At 46.9% G+C, this 19,293-nt stretch overlaps 1 long non-coding RNA gene across 2 annotated transcripts in view; it reads right to left on the bottom strand.

Annotated features, from left to right (window-relative positions):
- Window positions 1-8,798: 8,798 nt before the first annotated feature.
- The window catches only part of LOC120097012 (uncharacterized), a 55,450-nt gene continuing 44,955 nt past the window's right edge, over window positions 8,799-19,293 (bottom strand). The window contains exons 6-8 of one of the 2 annotated variants that reach the window (XR_015638859.1): window positions 9,897-9,950; window positions 9,128-9,328; window positions 8,799-9,005 (exon numbers count right to left, since the gene is read on the bottom strand). This is a non-coding gene — a long non-coding RNA (uncharacterized LOC120097012). Of the gene's footprint in view, window positions 9,006-9,127; window positions 9,364-9,896; window positions 9,951-19,293 lie in introns of both variants that reach the window. The other variant, XR_015638860.1, reaches the window with a different exon arrangement.

The raw sequence follows: 19,293 nt of genomic DNA, 5'->3' as shown, positions 1-19,293 counted from the left end.
TCCTGGGTCTGTAGCAGGCTCCAGCAGAGATGGAATTCAACTTTCCACCTTTCTCCATGCTCTTCTCAAGACATGTGCCTGACCTAACTAATGGGCGTACCCGGTTCTTTGTGCTCCAAGGTTTATTTTATTGTTTACAAAGTGGAGGATCAAACCTAGTGTCAGTGTGTGGTAGGCAAGCGCTCTACCGACTGAACTATGTCCTCAAGAGCAGTTTCCATAGAATTTCAAATTTTTGATCTAAGTGAGTTACAAACGTGGTTGTTTTATTTGAAGTCAGCTAATGGTAGAAGAATATTTAACATCAGAAGAAAAGTAACGAGTATGGTGCCATCTATCACCTCCCTCTGCAGCCCTCTCTCAGGCTCCGCCCCCTGGAAACCAGAGTTAGATCCTAGCTACCGGTCCAGTTGTGAGTCTTCACTTCTGAATCAGAAGTCAAGCTGTTGTATCTTCCCTTCCAAACTGCAAACTTCCTCCCCCATATGCGATCAATACCACTGCAGTGTCTGAATTAAATAATCATCATTGATTATTCTGAGAATAAAAATATTTCTGTGAGCCCGTTTCTGGGTTCTTTGTCCTCCCATGGATCTACTCTCCTTTCCTGAGCACCGTGGGTCTCCCTGGTGAAGACTAGTTTTTACTTGCTGAGGTGCCGGGCTCTGGAAATCAGCTTTGCTTTCTGTGTTCACAGGACTGAATCTGTTGCTACTCCCTAGCCTTGGCAAGTTAAGCCTGGTCCCTCTTCATTTCACCACCTTCTCTCATTGGGAGCTTCCACGATGGTATCATTTAAAGTATATCTTCCTCCTCCATCGTACTGGACAGAAACACATGCCGTTCAGCCGTGAGAAACGTTTCTTATTTCTTAGCTAGTTTCTGCCCCCGCCCACGGTTCCTCTGTTCCCTTTCTAGAGTTTCTATTAGCCAGGACATTAGAAACCTGGCTGGGGACTTCAATCTTTCTGTTTCTACTTTTCTGGGAGTTTCTTCAGCTTTGGTTTTATGCTGACCTACAAATTCTACAAATTTCCCCTATTGAATTCTGGTCATCCTTTTTCTGTATGATGCATTCTTATTAACCGCCCCCTCCCCCAGTCTTATTAATCAAGAAGATACTTATTGAAACATACTGATTAATTATAGGTTTCTGTGGTTTTTGTTCTACTTCTCACACTATTTGGTTACCTCTCACTTCTTTGTACACCATGTTTTTATAGAAAATTTTTTAAAATTATTGTTAGCATCACAATATTTTCACACATGTACACCATGCTTGAATCGTACCCCCACACACACATACTTTTACCACTCCCTAGAAACTAAATAACCGTTTCTTTTGGTGCCTTTAGACCTGGATGGTGGCCCTTTTGCATGCTGGTCAAGTTCTGGCCCACTAAGCCACATCCTTGGCTTTAACCCCCTCTCTAGCCTTTCTGATGGACCATGAGGAGTGAAGAAATGTCTGATAAACTGTACCCATTTTATGGATGGGAGCCTTGTATGCTATGCTCCTGTTTTTTAGCTGAATAAGAAGAAAATACACGCAAATGACAAGACACACAGTCCTCAGATTTCATTGCCTCAAGTTGCACACTTTCACACACAGGACAGTTAGGAATTCTCTTGTTTCAACCGTAATATGGCTTCTTTTATTTCAGGGAGAGAGTGTTAAGGGGAGCAGGTCTCATGTAGCCCAGGCTAGACTTGAACTCACTAAGTAGCTGAAGATAGCCTTGAACTTCTGATCCTCCCGCCTCTACTTTCCTAGTGCTGGAATTGAGTCATGCACTAGGTTTTAGTGGGTGCTGGGGATTGAGCCTAAGGTTTTGTGCATGCTAAGCAAACACTGCCAACCGAGCTGTAACCTTTTGTATGGTGATGCGTCTGGCTGCTGATCAGTGCTTGTTGATGCGTTATTTGTATTAAATTAGCACTTCCTCCTTCATGAGGTTATCCAGCTACCCAGAAAACAAAAGGGAAGTGCCAGAGCTCCTGAGGCTAGAAAGATTCTGTCTTAGGAACTCAGACTGAGCCATGAAGGTGCAGAGCAGCCAATGTTTGCACTGGGCTGAATCTCATTGAGTTAATTTGGCTGGTCGTACTCAGTGGGGAAAACTCAGGCTGTTCTGGAAGGAGCACGGTATTTGGAAACATTAAACTTTATGCTTGGACGCAGGTTGCCATCGGAGAGCACAGTGTATTTCTCTGCTCTTCAGGAATTCCCTCTGCAGTAACAGTTGCCTCGTTTTACACAGTTGAAACCAGCTATAGTTTGGAGCCCCTCCCCCCTCCACTTCGATGACTTAGAGAAAGAGACTAGAAGATTGAAATAGCAGTCTCTCCAGTGACTGTCATGGAAGCCAGAGCCTCGCCCATGCTGGCAGCTGAGCCCAGTCACTCAGTTCCCTCTCTCCCAAGGCTTATATGCCTGTGTCCATCCATTCCTTCTGTTCCTGGTCCCTTTGATTCCTTCAAAGAGCAGAGTTCTCAGGGCTGGGCACGTAACTCAACTGGTACATTGTTTGTGTGAGCCGAGTTCACTGCATAAAACAGGGTGGGAAGGAGCTGGCCTCTAATCCCAGGACTTGAGACTGGAAGCAGCAAGCTCAGAGGTTCAAAGTCAGAAGTTCAGGCTATCCTTGGCTGCTTCATGAGTTTGAGGCCAGCTTGGGATACATAAGATCCTGTCTCAAAAACAAGAGGAACAATAGCAAAACAACAGCACCCCAAACTAAGCAACAACAAAGAATTCTGTAGAGAAAGTGGCTTCCGTGCCACCCACACCTCTGCTACAAGGTAGCACTCTTATCTTCTTGTGTCCAGCCCCATTCTCCAGCTCCGCTAACATGCTGCCTTCGCCTTCTTGAGGCTCTCAAGAAGAAAACTCAGGTAAAGGAGATGCCTTCGTATTTGACTGAAACACTACTCTGTCCCCAGGAAACTCTAACGAACACCCTCCAGGGGATCTTTGCTGTCAAAACCCAGACTGCCAGGCATCACAGTGTGGCCCTGCCTTGGTACATAGTTGGCACTTAATAAATACTATGGGATTTGTTTAACTAGACTTCAAATATGTAGCCCCCGACCACATATGGTTTACTATCGAAAAAAGTGGCCAGAGAACTGTTTACATAAAATCAAAGATATGTTTTCAAATACTAAGACAAAGAGATGGCTTTTAAAATAATTAATCAGCAGGAACGCTGGGTGGCCGCTCACTCAGTTCATGCTCACCAGACATCTGCGGAACTGAGAGGATCACCCAAACAAGTGGAGGTCACCCCTTTTTCACCAAGCTCCTATCCACATTCCAGACACTCTGTCCTTCTCAATCGGAACCGAAAATGAAGTCATAGCCATTAGACTGAGTGGAAACTTCCTTTGCCTTCTCTTCCTTTTCCAGACTGGGTGATGTCCATGGATACAGTTTCTAACCGTCTTTTGCATGCCAGGCCTGATATCTGATAATGATTGCATAGTGTGGCTACAACTATTCATTCTTCCCTCACAAGAAATAGATTCTGTGGGGCATAGTGGCACATATCTGCAATTCCAGCATCTGGAGAAGCGAAGGCAGGAGGACTGTGAGATTGGGGTTGGCCTGGATTGTGTAATGAGATGTGTCTAAAAGAGCAGTAACAGAAAACACAGTCCATGTATCTAGGCATTTTGTACATGCATGAATCTAAGCCTCACTTTTCAGTGTTGCCTCCCTCTACCTCAGCTGGCAAGGAGTCTCTGCTTTCTGCTAACCCATAACTTCTTTCCCTCTACTTCTCTAATCACTCTCTTTTTCTACTAGACACTATTCTGTGAGGTCTGCAACAATGCTGTTGCTTTCTCTAGTATAACCTTGGCAGAACAGAGCAGTGGTCTGGAAAGACCTCTTAGTGGGAAGAGTGGACTAGGGAGATAAGGGGTTAGGACTGGAGGACCTGCAGCCCAGCGAGACACAGTGGTGGTTTCCACAAGGCAATAGATTTGAGTGTAAGGTGACAGATGTAGCAAGAGATGGAAACAAGATGGGCAGATGAAGGGAGGGTGAGAAAGAGGCAACCCCTGGCATTTGACCCTATCTTCCACCTTAATATTTCTACTCACCTTGGCCATGTTTCCCGGGATTTTGCCCTCCTGGTTGTTGTGGTAAAAATTATTTGGGTGTTTCTACCCTCCCTGATTTAGTTACCCCCAAAATACACAAAACCTTTTATTTACAATAAACTTTAATAGAACTAGAGCTGGGCAGATATGAAATCTCTGCTATTTTGTGTACTTCTCTGTCAATAACCCCAAGGTATAACTTGCCAGGTTCTGCCTGGGCTGCTCCTACTCCACCATGCTGGCCCTGTACCCATGCTCTCAGGCCCCGTGGCATTTTCTTCTTTCTTCCCCTCTTTTCTCGAGATCTCTCCTCAGACCCAGAGCCTGCAACCGGAAGCTTCACTCTACCTCTCTTCTGCCTAGCTATAGGCTGTAGGCATCTTTAGTCAACTAATAGTTTTAAATTAAGGAGCAAGGTTATGTAACATTACTGGTGTATGTGAGATATGAAGGGCCAGTATTTAGCATTACAATACATAGCAACAAACCAAATCCCAGTACCTGGTGGCCAGTCTTGGCAAGTATACTGGGGCTGTCTCCCTGACCCTCCAGTACTCACACCTTCTCCATCTATGCCTCAGCCTCACTCCCCATGCCTGGATCTTTTTATCACTCTTGTTGTGCTTTAATAGTGATGGCTTCAAGTTCTCTGTCTTCCTTTAAGTTCTTCTTCTTCTTCTTCTTCTTCTTCTTCTTCTTCTTCTTCTTCTTCTTCTTCTTCTTCTTCTTCTTCTTCTTCTTCTTCTTCTTCTCCTTCTTCTTCTTTTTTGAGTTAATCTCCAAATTACAGCAGTACAGAGGAATTACCTCTCACCAAATCCTTTCCATTTTCTCTAAGGTCTGCCTGAGGTTCCTTATACTGCCCAATGGGACTCAAAGTCTCAAGTTCTTACTAGTGATAACCTGACTGTGTCTGTCAAGACTCGGATCTGAGGAACAGAAGCCCAGAACAAATGAACCTTAGTGAGCAAAGGCAGAAATCACAGGCTCGGTGAGTGTGGCAGACTACCACAATGTACATGGTAACATCCGGTACTTGAGTGTCTCTCTCCATATCTGGCTTGCCCCACATGTTGTTAATATCACCAAAGAGTCTCAAGTACCATTAAAGAGGCTGTCAGGACCCCAGGAACCACAGATCATGATCCGCAAAGAAGGAAAGAGCTTTCTGAGTCTCCACATCACTCTGTAGGATAATAATAATTGGCTCTGATCAGGCCTTATACCCACATCTCAGCCAATCAGTGTGAGGCAGGAGGGCAGAGATGAGAAATTGAAGCCAGTGTAGATTATAAGCTCTCCCTGGGGCCTCAGTGTGTGTCCTACCAGAATAGTATAAAGTCAACATGTGTACCCCACAATGGAAGCTTGCTAGGTCCTGAAGTCATTCCTGTGACAGACACATCAGGGATAAAGTATGGCCCTGGAGAAACAAAGATGAGTCCAGCTTGTCCTGGCCAACAGGGTTTAGTCAGTAAGTGGCTTAGTTATTGTATTAATTTCTTCTCTCTTTCCTGCAACAAGCTGAGTTTGATCCCTGTGTAATGACTTATCTTGGATGTCATCTTAAAACACTTGGAAAGAGGGAACCTCAATTTAAAAAATTGCCTCCATCGTATTGTCCTGTGGACATGTCTGGGAGTTTTCTTGATTTCTAATTGATGTTGGAAGGCCCAGTGCATTGTGGGTAGTCCCATCCCTATGCAGGTGAGCTCGGGATGCAGAAGACATGAAGCTGAATGTGAGCCTAGGACCAAGTTAGCAAGCAGCAGTCCTCCAAGGTCTCTGCCTTCATTTCTTTCCTTAGCTTCTTGCTTTAGTTCTCACCCTGGCTTCCCTTGGTGACTGACTAACCTGCAATCGAAAACAACCCTTTTCTTCCTCAAATGCTTTTGTTCATGCTGTTAATCACAACATCGGAAAGCACTGTAGAACACTGTGGAACCCACAGCAAGAGCAGCTCAGCAAGGGAGAGGCTTATTTTGGCTCACAGTTTGATGAAACTGTCCCTCGTGATGGGGAATTCAGGGCAGCAGGGGTGCGGGACAGCTGGTCGAATGGCGTCGGCCGTCAGGAAGAAAAGGGTGGCTGATGATGGTACCTTTGCTTTCTCCTTTTGACCCGTCAGGTACCTCAGCATGCAGAATAGTGCCACCCAGATTCAGGATGGGTCTTTTCTGTTCAGTAAAACCTTTCTAGAAATACCCTCATAGACATACCCAGAGGTGTTTTCATGGTGACTTCAAATCTAGTCATGCTGACAATGAAGATTAATCATCACAGCCTTGAACTAAATATGTGTAGTTGAGTTTAGTTGGCCATCGTGGGCACAAACTGTGTGTTTTCAGGGGCCACAGAGGGAGTGACGCGGAGGCTCACCTGTGAGAGCCAGAGTCGAACAGCCCAGGAGGTGTGGTACCTACCAGGTAGTAAGTTATTCTGTACAGAAGACAGTTGTATGTGCACATATGTACACATGTGGAAACTGTAAACAAAGTGTTTTCTTCAATCACTTGCACCTTATATTTGAGATATGGTCTCTCACTGAGCTCATAGATTCTGTTTGACTGGTCACCAAGCCCCAGGATCCTCCTGCCTCTGCCTCCCAGGGTTATAGTTCTTTCTGACTGCAGATGCCACATGACCAGCTGCCTTAAACCCTTGCTGCCATAATTTCCCTACCATGAAGGAAAGTTTCACCAAACTAGGAACTAAAATAAAGTCTTCCTTTCTTGAGTTGCTCTTGCTATAGGTTCCAGGGTGTTATAGTAATGTTTTCTGTCTTAGGATTTTGCTGTTGTGAAGAGACACCATGACCAAAGCAACTCTTATAAATGAAAACATTTAATTGGGGCTGGCTTACAGTTTTGGAGGTTCAATACATTATCATCATGGATGGAAACACAGCATCATGCAGGCAGACAAAGAGCTGGAGGAATTCTATATCTTGATCTGAAGGCAACCAGGAGAAAACTCTTCTGCAGGCAGCTAGGAGACTATCTTTCACACTGTGTGGTGTTTGAGCACTTGAAAACCTCAAAGACCCCCCTCATGGAGACACACTTCCTCCAACAAAGCTACACCTACTCCAACAAGGCCATACCTCCTAACAGTGTCATTTCACATGGGCCAAGCATATTCAAACCACCACACTTTGCACTGTTATGATAAACAGTGTAACCAAAGGCAACTTGGAGGGGAATTGTGTATTTTAGCTTTTGCCCAAGCTGAGTGAATACACACACTGTCTCAGGCTGTTTTTGGGCATCCATGGTGCTGCTCCTTCCCAGTCACAGTCTTTTCCTGTGTCACCAACCCCGTGTCAGGCCCCTGGTTCTTTTCTTTATACTGGAAAAGTATAAAGCCACTATCCTACCCAATGGCCTCCTATTTCCTGTCCCAATCATCTCAGACTTTAGAAAATACTGGTGTGTGTGTGTGTGTGTGTGTGTGTGTGTGTTTGTGTGTGATGCGAATGTGTGAGGGTGAATGTGTATGTGCTACACCATGCATATGGCAGTCAGGGCACAACTTTCAGAAGTCTGTTATCTCCGTTCTATGTCCCAGGATCAAATACAGGTTGTTGGACTTATGCTATAAGTTGCTTTCTTGCTGGCCTACTGTGTGCATTTTTACCACCGATACTTGAACCCCACAGGCATTTGGGTGGTGACAATTCTTGGGTCAGATTTAGTCCAGACTATTTTCTTTTTAATTTATTTTCTTTTATGCATGAGTGTTCTGTCTGCATACGCATCTGCATGCCAGAAGAGAGTATTAGATTCCATTACAGATGGTTGTAAGCACCAGGTGGATGCTGGGAATTGAACTCAGGTCCTCTGGAAGAGCAGACAGTGCTCTTAACCACTGAGCCACTCTCCAGCCCCATAGTCCAGACTATTTTCAAGGCCTCCCCTATGACTCCTGGACTATAAACTGGTTCTTGGCCATAAAGAGAAATGGTCCTCCAAATGGCCTGACAGGAGGACAGAGCACTACACACAGATCAGCTACTAGGGACTGTGGAGATGACTCAGTCAACCAAGTGTTTATGATGTAAACATGTGGACCTGAGTTCCATCCCCAGGATCCACATAAAAGCCTGTAAGGTGGCCTGAGCCTTTAATTCTAGAGCTGGGGAGGCAGAGGCAGGACCGTCCTGGGAACTTCTGACCAGCCAGTGCACCAGAATCTGTAAGCTCAAGGTTCAGTGAGAGAACCTGTCTCAAACGTACGGTGAAGAGTGACTGTAGAAAACACTAGATCTCTAGTCTCAACATATACCCACATGTGTACCCAAGGACACACACAGACACACAGACACACTCTCAGCTCCCATCTCTACAAAGCAGCATAGCTGTGTGTGCAGTTTCTAAATTAGTGCAGCTCCATAGAATCCACCCTCCGGGGCAATCATGCAAATCCTAACCAGGAGGCTAGAGAATCAGGCAGTCCGCCCCATCGCTCCGTTAATGGCCCTACCCCACTTGTGCTGATGCTGCTGTGTGGGTGGATCGTTTATGACTGCCCTGGACATGATGCTAGCTGGCACACAGCACGTGAACAGGTGATGGGTTGTCTATGGCAGAAGACAAGACAGGAAACATGTTAAATAACTCAGAGTATCCTGGGAGCAACACTGCTTGGTTGGTCCTACTCAGTAAGGTCAGAAGCACGGAGTGGCTGGGGTGTATGTTGAAGAGCAAGGCGCCCATGGGTTTATTCCACAAAGATGCCATGTCAGTCCTACACAAATCGAGCCCCAGGTTCTGTGTTAACCAAATGAAACAGGAAGGGAGCAGAGGAACACAACCAGAGGGCAGGGACAAGCCTGATCCAGGGATCCCAGAGAAGACTTTGCTGAAGGGGCGGGCACCACTCATGTCTGCATGTTGGTTCTGGAAGCCACAAAAGCAAGAAGAAAAAAAAAATTACAGAATTGCTCCCACAGGACAGGGGGTGGTGGGGTGGGGGTTGGGAAGGGAGGGGTCTAGGGGAAAGGAAGGACAGAAATAATTACCTGAGTTGGCATCCTGCCCTGGTAAAAGAGTGAGTCCTGGTAGCCCAGGGGAGAAGGAGCCAGGACGCTTTTAATGCTGCAGGTGTTAGAGTAGAAAATTTTCCATGAAGAGGGGACTTGTTCCACACGATTAAAATAACCACTTGGGCGCACTTGGCAAGCACTTTCTGTTCACACTTTGAGGCTTGTCCTTCTGGAGACCTGAGGATAACGGGAATTCCTTTTCCTTTCACACACTATTGAGGAAAGGGGGAGAAACTGGTCTGGGGACAGGGGCAAGCTGGGGAGGCAGGGTTCTAAGACATGTTGCTGAAAGCCTTGAGCGAGGCTGAAGAGTGAAAAGCTTGCTGGGTAACAGCTAGGCTTGGGGACTAATGTCAGGAAAAATGGGGAATGAGGTGACACATGACCTTGCCCAGGATATCAGTTGGGAGCCTGGACCCCTAGTGACAGTGTCTCAGTAATGTCACATCCAGGCTTTGAGTGAGCGGACACTCTCCTTTGTAATGCAAAGATGGCTCTCTTTCCCCACTGTGGCTCGGGACCTGTATGAGGAGAAGCCAAGATGCACCCCCCCACCCCCCTTGTTAGAGCAGGTTGTGGGTCTCGCTGCTTGCAACACACATGGCACTGGAAGATGGGATCATGCTGAATGCTGGGAACCGGCAGTCGCTAAAGCCTCCAGCTTCTCCATGAGGACAGTCAGTGTTGCTAAAGCCTCCAGATTCCCCAGTCACACCCTCACTATTTTTCTTTTGTTTCTTCAGACCTGAAGCACAGACTGGCCATAACCTGGTTCCTCTTCACAGCATCCATTCAGCATCTGGGGGTGAGAGTGACATTTTTATTATTGGACAGAAGCTAAAGTTAAACATTTTCTCTTCTCTTAATTTCCTAAAAAATGCCCTCTGGCAATGTTGGCAGGTTCCTCACTGTCAAAAAGGATGCTTAGAATTTACCCAGGCTGCTCAATGCCCTGGCTTTTCCTCCCCCTAGAAGCCCCAGACATTAGTAAGGACGTTAGGAGACATCAGAGGAGGTCTTCCTTGGGGGATCTCAGGCTTCATTGAATTCTCTCTTGTTGTTGTCATCATCATTGTCATCATCATCCTCTTCTTTGTCCTCCTCCGCCTTCCTCTTTTCCCTCTTCTTCTCCCTCTCCTTCCTCCTCCTCCTCTTCCTTCTTCTTTTCCCCCCTCTCTCCTGCCCTCATTTCTCCCTACAACCCCTGCGTTCACCTTTGCTTTCCTAATACCCTTATCCAAGGTTCTACCCAGGCGTTACTACAGCACACCCCTCTGGGAACTTGCTAGGAAAGCAGATATGGAGGCTGCTCTTGGCTCTAAATAGAGCCCAGAGCCTGCATTTGTAATCTCTCCACGCAGGAATCAGACCAAGACAATGGCCTCTCTGGGCCATGCAGTTTAGAAACATGGACAGCTACCACAGTGGGAAGATCTGAAGAATATATTCCAGTGAGTGTCACCATGGCACACATGAAAGGGCTCAGAATACAACTGCTGGTGGCCAATTGGCTAGCTATGTCAACTGGATGGATGGGTGGCTGGGTGGCTGGATTAGAAGCACAGTTAAGTAGATAGATAGATAGATAGATAGATAGATAGATAGATAGATAGATAGATAGATAGATAGATAGATAGATAAGTAGGTTGGAGGGGAAATGGATAGATAGGGTACAGACAGATAGGTAAAACAAAGCAAAATAAACGAACAAACAAATCAAAACAGGTATGATAGTATACACTTAATCCTGGCACTTGGGAAGCAGAGACAAGAGGGCCACGAGTTCAAAGCCAATGTGGACTCACAGTGAGTTATAAGTCACCTTGAACTGAAGAGAGGGAAGATGAGAGAGAAAGAGAGAGGGGGGGAGGGAGGGAAGAAGGGAGAGAGAGAGAGAGAGAGAGAGAGAGAGAGAGAGAGAGAGAGAGAGAGAAAGCCAAGCTCTGTTTCTTTCATGATTTTAGTCAAAATTCCTTCAAAGTGAGGTATATGGATGGAGCAGGTTTCCCCGAGACATGAGCCTGACCTTATGCTGTTGCTGTAGGCAAAGATAGGAACAGCTTCAGCATGATGGTGAGGTTTGATCCCGTTTCTGACTAGCTGCATGTGCTAAGGGGAGTCACTTAACCTCTCTAAGACTGTTTCCCGTCCTCAAGGAAACTGTTACCAGCATCTCCTCTCAGGAATTTGGTGACTCCAAGGCTCAATGGAGTAAAAGTGCCTGTGAGCCTACTGTGTGCCCTCTATTCCAGCCGCCCTCCTCTTTTACAGACCTACTCGCTGTTCCTCCCTGTGTAAAGTCAAACTCAAACTACATTATTTCCCATTAGAGTCAAACATTGAAATATGACTCTCTGCTCAAGTCTCTAGACAGGAAACTCTAAGGTTCCTTAGGGTCCATCGTGGCCACAATCATCTCTGGTTGAGAATAAGGGACATGATTAAAAGCATGTTACAGAGCATGGGCCCTACCAGAAAAAGGAACACTTAGACAGGAGAATGGGAGCTGGTCGAGGCTAAACACAACCCCATAGACATCTCCTGGGACTTCCGAGGAACAGCTATTTTCCCTAACTCCGGACTGTCTTCCATGTGGAAGAGCCTTCCCTTCTGTCTGATTGGTTCCTTCAGCCTGGATGCTTCCCACTTCTTGCCTTGGACCTGTCGTCTGCTCCATGCCCACTTCCTTAGTCTGATGCTGCCAAAGGTAACAGTGTGCTCTCCACTGGGGGTCACTCCAGCTTTAAGCACTGCATTTAATGTGTCTCCTCTGGAGCTGGTGATACTAAACCAAGACACAGACAGTGCTTTTGAATAGTTGGTGCTCCCTGAGCTCTGAGTCATGACGCTAGGAGCATGAAGAGCCTAAAGGAGGAAGGGCCCCACATGGACCAGGGGCCTCACATGGGCTTAAGAGGCAAGAAGCCTCCTTAGATGAGAAAGAAGTAGTCCAGGTGCCTGGAAAGAACATTCAGAGGCCCTGGAGGGATGGAAAGAGGCCCGCTGATAAGCTGCAGCTCTGGTAGAACTGGTGCCGGAAGAGGAGGGGAAGGAGCGTCCTGTGGAAGAGTCCTGGGGAAGGAAAGTTGGCTTAATGACAGGTACTCTGCAATGAAGGGCCTTCAGATCAATGCCCAGGCTCTGTAAGCCATAACCTCCTTCTTCAGACCCCTCCTTCCAGGCAAGAGGCTATACCACGAATCGGCCACGGTTTCCCAGAAGACTAGGGCTGCCTCATTGATTGGCCTGTGAAAAGCCACTTGGCAGACTGGTTGCCGAGAAACGGCCCTGGAGGCCAGGGTTGGGATTAGTGAGTAGCCCTGTTTGCTCTCCTTGTTGGGAGGAAAGGGGACTTTGGTCTCAGCTTATCAAACTGCCCTGAGTTTGAAAGCCCAGGAATGCAGCCTTGGGCAAACGTGCAGGTTCACAGGACACCCATTAATCAAACAGCTCCCTTCCCTCCACCTCAATAACGTGACCCCCACTTCACACACACACACACACACACACACACACACACACACACACACACACACACACCACAATCCCCTTTCTTTCTTCCAGAGGTCCCAGAAAAGAGAAGCATAGACCACCAGGCTCTCTCTGGGCTCAACAGAGCAACCTTAGGAAAGCAGTTCACCGTGAAAGCTAAGCCCTTCTGGAGTTTATTTGGTGGGCCACAAGGCAGCCTAAAGACCAGATGAGGCTTCCAGAAGGTGAGCAGAGCCAATGGGTTTCTCTACCTGCTCTATATCCCAAGTAGCACACTGTCTCCTCAAAATAAAAAATAAAATATAATATAATAAAAAAGTTCTCCATAGTAACTTTTAGAAAATATTTCTTCAGGTAGGAACTCACGCCTTTCCCTGAAGTACTACTGACAACCAATGTCCTTAGGGGTGGAAGGGAAACTTTCTCCAGTGATGTGGCCGTTGTAAGGTCATGGTCCTGTCAGCCTTCTTGCTGAAACTCATTGGGTCACACACACAAAAGGATGTGGAATGAGAATGGGATGAATTGAGAAGAGGAAGATAAATGGGGATGGGAAGGGCCAAAAGAATGGGAGGAGCCAAGAGAAGGTAAAGGTGGGGCTGGAGAGGTGGCTTAAGTAACCTAGCTGCTCTTCCAGAGGACGCAGGTGCGGTTCCCAGCATCCACGTGGTGGCTCAGAACCCTCTGTAACTCCAGTTTCAGATGACCTGACACCATCTTTAACCTCTGTAGGCACTGCACACATGTCGTGCACAGACAAGTGCAGGCAAAACACCCATGCGTATAAAATAGAGCTCTTAGTTTGAAAACCGAGAAGGTAATTGCGGGGAGGAATATAATTGAAAGGCATCATGTATCTGCATGAAAGCGCCATGATGAATATAATGAGCCCATTATCAATTAATAATGTATGTCAGTAATATGCACATATTCAAGTCTCTTTGCAGCCCCATGGAACGAAAAAGTAGTATTTGTCTTCCTCTACCACTTGTGGAGCAAAACTGAGCCACCGTCAACACAGAAGCCAAAGCTCCAAGCGTCTCAGCTTTACAGAGGAGGGTAGGCGAGATACCCCTGAACTCCGGGGGAAGGCTGTAAATAACAGTAAATGTGCCTTGCTGATAGTGGGAGACACGGACCTCCATACTCCAGTGCTAGAGCCTAGGCGGGGAAGGTTCTGGCTTTCAAGAGGCCATGCAGTGTGAGCTGGCTGTGATTATGGCTACCACAGGGCTAATGTCAACTGTAAGAGGAGAGAGACCAGGAGGAAGATCGAATGTTAAACCTCCCTTTTCTAAAACACTGTGTTCCACCCTGTGCACAACACTCGAATGTTCCATGAAAAGGAAAGCCTCACTCAGCAGAGGCGCCGACTGACTGGGAGGGACTTCCAACTATTGGTGAGCTTCCAGATCAGAGCCAGGAGCTGTATGCTGAGGGAGACCTGGTCAAGTCTCAACACTACCCCTGCCTCCTGCCCGGTGGCCACAGGCTCAACTCTACCCCCTGCCTCCTGCCCGGTGGCCACAGGCTCAACTCTACCCCCTGCCTTCTTCTACACAAGTCACCATAGCAAGGCCTCCTGAACCCTGGCCCAGATGTTGGCTGGTCCTGACCCTCTCTCCACCTGTATGCCAATGGCCACTCTTGCCCAAGTCAAGGGGCCACACTGTTCCCCTTTGTACATCCTTTCCCCTCAGTCTGAAGTGCTCTAAGGATCTGACTCCCAGCTGAGTAACCTTCTCCATCAGATGTATCCCAGCACCCTACCTCTGGCCCACTAATGTCTTCCCATTGTCTCCCTTCACTTCCTCATCAACTATGTGTGTCCAGTCACACATTGGTCCCCAGCTCTCAGTCAGTCTCTCTCTGAGTATTTACTAAATGTAGGGTGACAGCTTTCAAAGATAAGGGTTGGAGAAACAGCTCATCAGTTAAGGGTGCTTGCTCCACCATCTTGAGAACTAGAGTTTAGATCTCCCAGCAATCATACAGCAAGATAAGTGTCCCCACAGATGTCTATAACTGCATCTCTGATGAGAGCTGAAACAAGGAAACCTCTAGGGCTTACAGACTTCCAGCCCAAGCAAGAAAGTGTGGGCCCTGGACTGAAAGAGAGACCCAGCCTCATAGGAATGACAGAGATAGAAGGCAACACCACACACACACACACACACACACACACACACACACACACACAAAATACATATTTTTAAAGAATAAGCACTGTCATGTGGGAAAAGTTTTCAGTTCTGACCAGGGTGGCTCAATAGTCAGGGAAGCAACAGAGACAGGAACCAGGAGAGTGTCAAGTCCCCGTATCACCTTGCTCTCTGAACAGGATACCCAAGGGGGTATGCAGAGGGATCGTTTAATGATCTGTCCTCTGGATTTCTAGCTCCAAACTTTGAGAATTAGTTCACATACACAAACACAGCATGCGTGTTTTAGTCAGAACCGCTAGCCTTGGATCTCACATTAGCGAGCTGGGCTGAGCTACATTAAGCCCTGAGAAACCAATCACCATTTTATAAAGGCCTGCTTTGCTTTTCTTGAAAGACAAAATGGGGGAGTTTGGCCAGCAGCCAGCAGGTCTTCAGAGAGAGAGAGCTGGGCTCTTCTCTACCTTGACTCTGCAAGGTCAGCACTCTGCTCACCGCCTCCTCCTAGAGAGCTGAGCCCTGCTTCCCACCGAAGGACATAGGCCCAGAAGGCTGAGCGCTGAGCATGGGGATGGGGTCTTGGCATCAGAGCCTTCCCAGGTGCAGCGGGGAGGAGAGGTGACCTCAGCAGCCAGCACAGCTCCTTGGCCCCGGTGGGCCATCCTCCCTGACAACAAGGTCACTGTTATCTGCTCCGTGAGCATGCTCACAGGGCCTGGACACCCTCCAAATATGTGCAGGGAGTTTTAGCCTAGCCCAAAACCAAAAGGCCTCCTACGCCTAACATTTTCCAAATGCTATAGACTCTAATCAAGGACAAGAAAAATAAAGGGACTTTGGAGGTATTTCTATATCGACCACTGTGGCTGTGACCTCTGAGCGTGTACACATGCATGTCAATGTGTGTGCGACAGTGTCTAAGCGAGTCAGCGTGTGCATGTGTCATACATGTGTGCATCAATATGTCTGTGAACACGTGGCAATGTATGTGTGTATGCATGTGTCATGACATACATATGTTGGTCTGTGTGCCAATGGGTCAGTCTGTGTATGTGTGTATCTGTGTCCACGTGTTGGGAAGGACGTAGAAAGCCATCCACTTTGTGAGACTAAGTTCATAGTTGTGAGAATGAGGACATGTGCCTGTAATTGCTGTACTTGGGAGGAGGTTGAAGGAGGAGCTGACATTCAAGGACATTCAGTTACACAGCAAAGTCAAGGTCAGCCTGGAATACAGGAGACTCTATCAGTTTAATTAAACTACGAATTTTAAAGCCTGGCATAGTGGCACACACCTCTACTCCCAGCCCTCAGGGGACCGAGGCAGGAGGATCCAATAGCCTGCATCTAGAGCCAGTCAGGAGGTTTCAAGTCTCACTTGAAGACTTCTTTCCATTGGATCGCCATCTTAGCCAGAACTTGGGGTGGGTGTTTTTTGGTTTTGTTTTGTTCTTTCTTAGAGTATAATTACATCATCCCCCCCCCCCCCATTCCCTTTCCTCACTCCAAACCCTCCTTTCTCTTAAATTCATGGCCTCTTTTTTTTTATTAATAGTTGTTACATGCATATTTGTATACACATGTATATTCCGAAATGTAGTCTGCTCAGTCTGTATAATGTTAGCTTGTCTGTGCATGCATGCCAGGCTGACCATTTGGTATTGGATAACCAATACGTTTTCTCTTCCCTGGAGAAGCTATTTCTTCCACTCCTTGCATTTCTTTTTTTTTTTTGGGGGGGGGGGGTTCTTTTTTTCGGAGCTGGGGACCGAACCCAGGGCCTTGCGCTTCCTAGGTAAGCGCTCTACCACTGAGCTAAATCCCCAGCCCCACTCCTTGCATTTCTTAGTTGGCTGTAGTTCTTGTATAGGGTCGAGGCCGTGTGTTCTTTCCTTGTCCACTTTGGCCTCTCTGCTGCTGTCCTTGTTCAGTTACTGTTTGGATAGTCATGTTGGTGAGACTTTATGGGTATGAATTTTGACATTACTAGGAGATTCAGTCTCGGCAAACTCCCTGATCTCCTGTCTCTTACAAACTTCCCACCCTCTTTTATCCGGTGTTCCCTGAACCTTAGGTGTGGGAGTTGTTTTGTATCCTTGGGACTGGACTCCATTGTGGCTTTCTTTTTTTATTTTATTATTTTTATTTACTTTTTTTTTTTTTTTTTTTTTTTTTTTTAGTATTTTGAGACAGGGTTTCTCTGGCTGCCCTGGAATTCACTCTGTAGGTCGGGTTGGCTTTGAACTCAGAGATCTGCCTGCCTTTGCTGGGTGTGTGTTACTACACCCTGCTCTTGGATGTGGTTTTCTAAGTATAGCTGCACACACTTGTCATCCTAGCACTGAGGAGGATGAGGCAGAAAGAGGGTGAGTTTAAGGGTCTACAGTGAAACCCTAAGTCAACTAATAAAAACACCAAAACAATACAAGAAGGTGTCCAACCCTTAAATGTATTGTAACTTAGAAAGACCTCAGTTGGGTAAGAGAGAAAAATGGGCGATAAAAAACATAGCATGTGGGATCCACTACTATTGGGGTGCCATGTTTTTGCTATCAGAGAGAGGCCTTTTGAAGGGTTGAGCTTGAAGGAAGGGGCCAGGACACAGAGGTGCTCAGATGCTGGAGAGGGAGACAGGCTAAGAAACAGCAGGTGCTCAAGCTGGGAGAACCACTATGCTCCAAGTCAATCTGTGGGATTTTCTGGAAGGAAGGACACAGGCTTAGTGGATCCCCATGACTCTCAAGGAGCACATGAGAGGCTTGGCTTCCAGGACAAACATGTGGCTTCCAGGACAGACAAATGTGTGACTGGCTCAATAGTGTTAGTGTGTCAACTGCTTAGCTCCCATATTTTAACTTCAGATTATTTCTCCCTCCCTTCCCTTTCCTCACTCCAAACCCTCCTTTCTCTCAAATTCATGGCCTCTTTTTTTTATTAATAGTTGTTACATGAATATTTGTATACACATGCGTATTCCCAAATGTAGTCTGCTTGGTCTGTATAATGTTAGCTTGTCTGTGCATGCATGCAGGGCTGACCATTGCTTTAGTCTTTCTGCCCCTCTCCTTCTAATGGGACAAAGTGCCCAGGCCAGAAGACTGACCCAAGAGCACCTTTCTTTTCCTCCTTCTAAGCCAAATGGCATTAGCAAATGACACCTGTGACCTCATGCCTGTTCTTCAGTTTATGGTGCTATTTGGGGGCTTTGACTTCTTGGATCTTTAGAACTGAATGCTAGAAATCTCTATACTGTCCTTAAAATTCTTCCCAACAGCATCTGGCCGCCACACTCTGCCACTCTGCCACTATGTTGGCCCATAGCTCTTTTCTATCTGTGACTCAGTGGCACCAGTGATTCTCAGAATGACAGTTGCTATTTATCTTCTAGCAACATCCGTGCTTTCCATACCACCCCCGCCCCAGAGCTCAGGCGTACATACTTGAGCACCCAAGCAGCACACTTAACGTAAACCTACCCAACCCCAGTGAGGAAGCTATAATAAAGGCTCTTCAGACACCAAACATTAAACACTTCTAAGAATGATTCCAAACCACCCTTGTCTCTTCCTCACATTTTGTCCCCTCCCTTTAATAATGGACACAAGCATCTGTCTAGTGATGTGTGTCTGTATCTATTCATGCTCTTTATGTCCTCCTTCACCCCCCCATAGGCCCTCCAAGCTCTGCTCTTTCAGATCTACCCACTCCTACTGCCCAGCCCCCAGCTTCATCAGTTCTGAACTAGCCTCCTACATCCCCTCGGTCCAGTACACCAACACGATCCCCTTAATACGCAGATGTGTCCTGCCTGGGTCTTCTCCTGCCTGGTCTGTCCATCTCCCCTTCTTTGGCTGGTATAATGCCCATCCATTCTTCAAGACTATCTCAGGAGACATGTCCTGGAAACTCTGACTACAGATTAAATGAAGGGGCCCCTGCTGTCCTGTACCCCAGTGCTCCACATCCTCCATTAAAAAGCCCTTCTCTGTGTGTGCTGGTGGCATCTGATTGTAGCTACCACTTGAGTTCAAGAGTTGGGTCTTATCCAATTTGGAGACCTTGTCTCCTATTTACATGCCTGGCACAAGTGGGAACTCACTACCTTTTTGTCAAATGGAACCAAACTAAACTGTAGGGTTCTTCAGAAGAGAACTGGTCTAGGAGAAGGAAGGACAAAGGACAGTCTGATGTTAAAGCTACAGTGTGGGCAACACAATTCTACCACGTGCACCTTCCTTTCCCTGAGGAAGGCTTCTGCAACTAGGAGGAATGCCCAGTTCAACAGGCTAAAAGGAAGAACAGACAGGGGACACAGCAGTAAGCTGAAAGGGACCACGAGGGAAAGCAGCCAGAGGAACCCAGACAGCGAGGCCTGGAAATTGCCTAAGACCATTGATTCCAGTCTTGAGCAAATCCATGTTGCCAGGTGGCACACACGACCACAGACTGAAGCCTGGAGTTGAGACGTTTGTAGAAACTGGAACGCAG

Source organism: Rattus norvegicus, chromosome 15 (assembly GCF_021556685.1).
Source record: "Rattus norvegicus strain SHRSP/BbbUtx chromosome 15, alternate assembly SHRSP_T2T, whole genome shotgun sequence".
NCBI classification, from domain to species: domain Eukaryota; kingdom Metazoa; phylum Chordata; class Mammalia; order Rodentia; family Muridae; genus Rattus; species Rattus norvegicus.
Note: the sequence above shows the minus strand (reverse complement) of the source record. Positions and strands in the feature narration are given on the sequence as shown.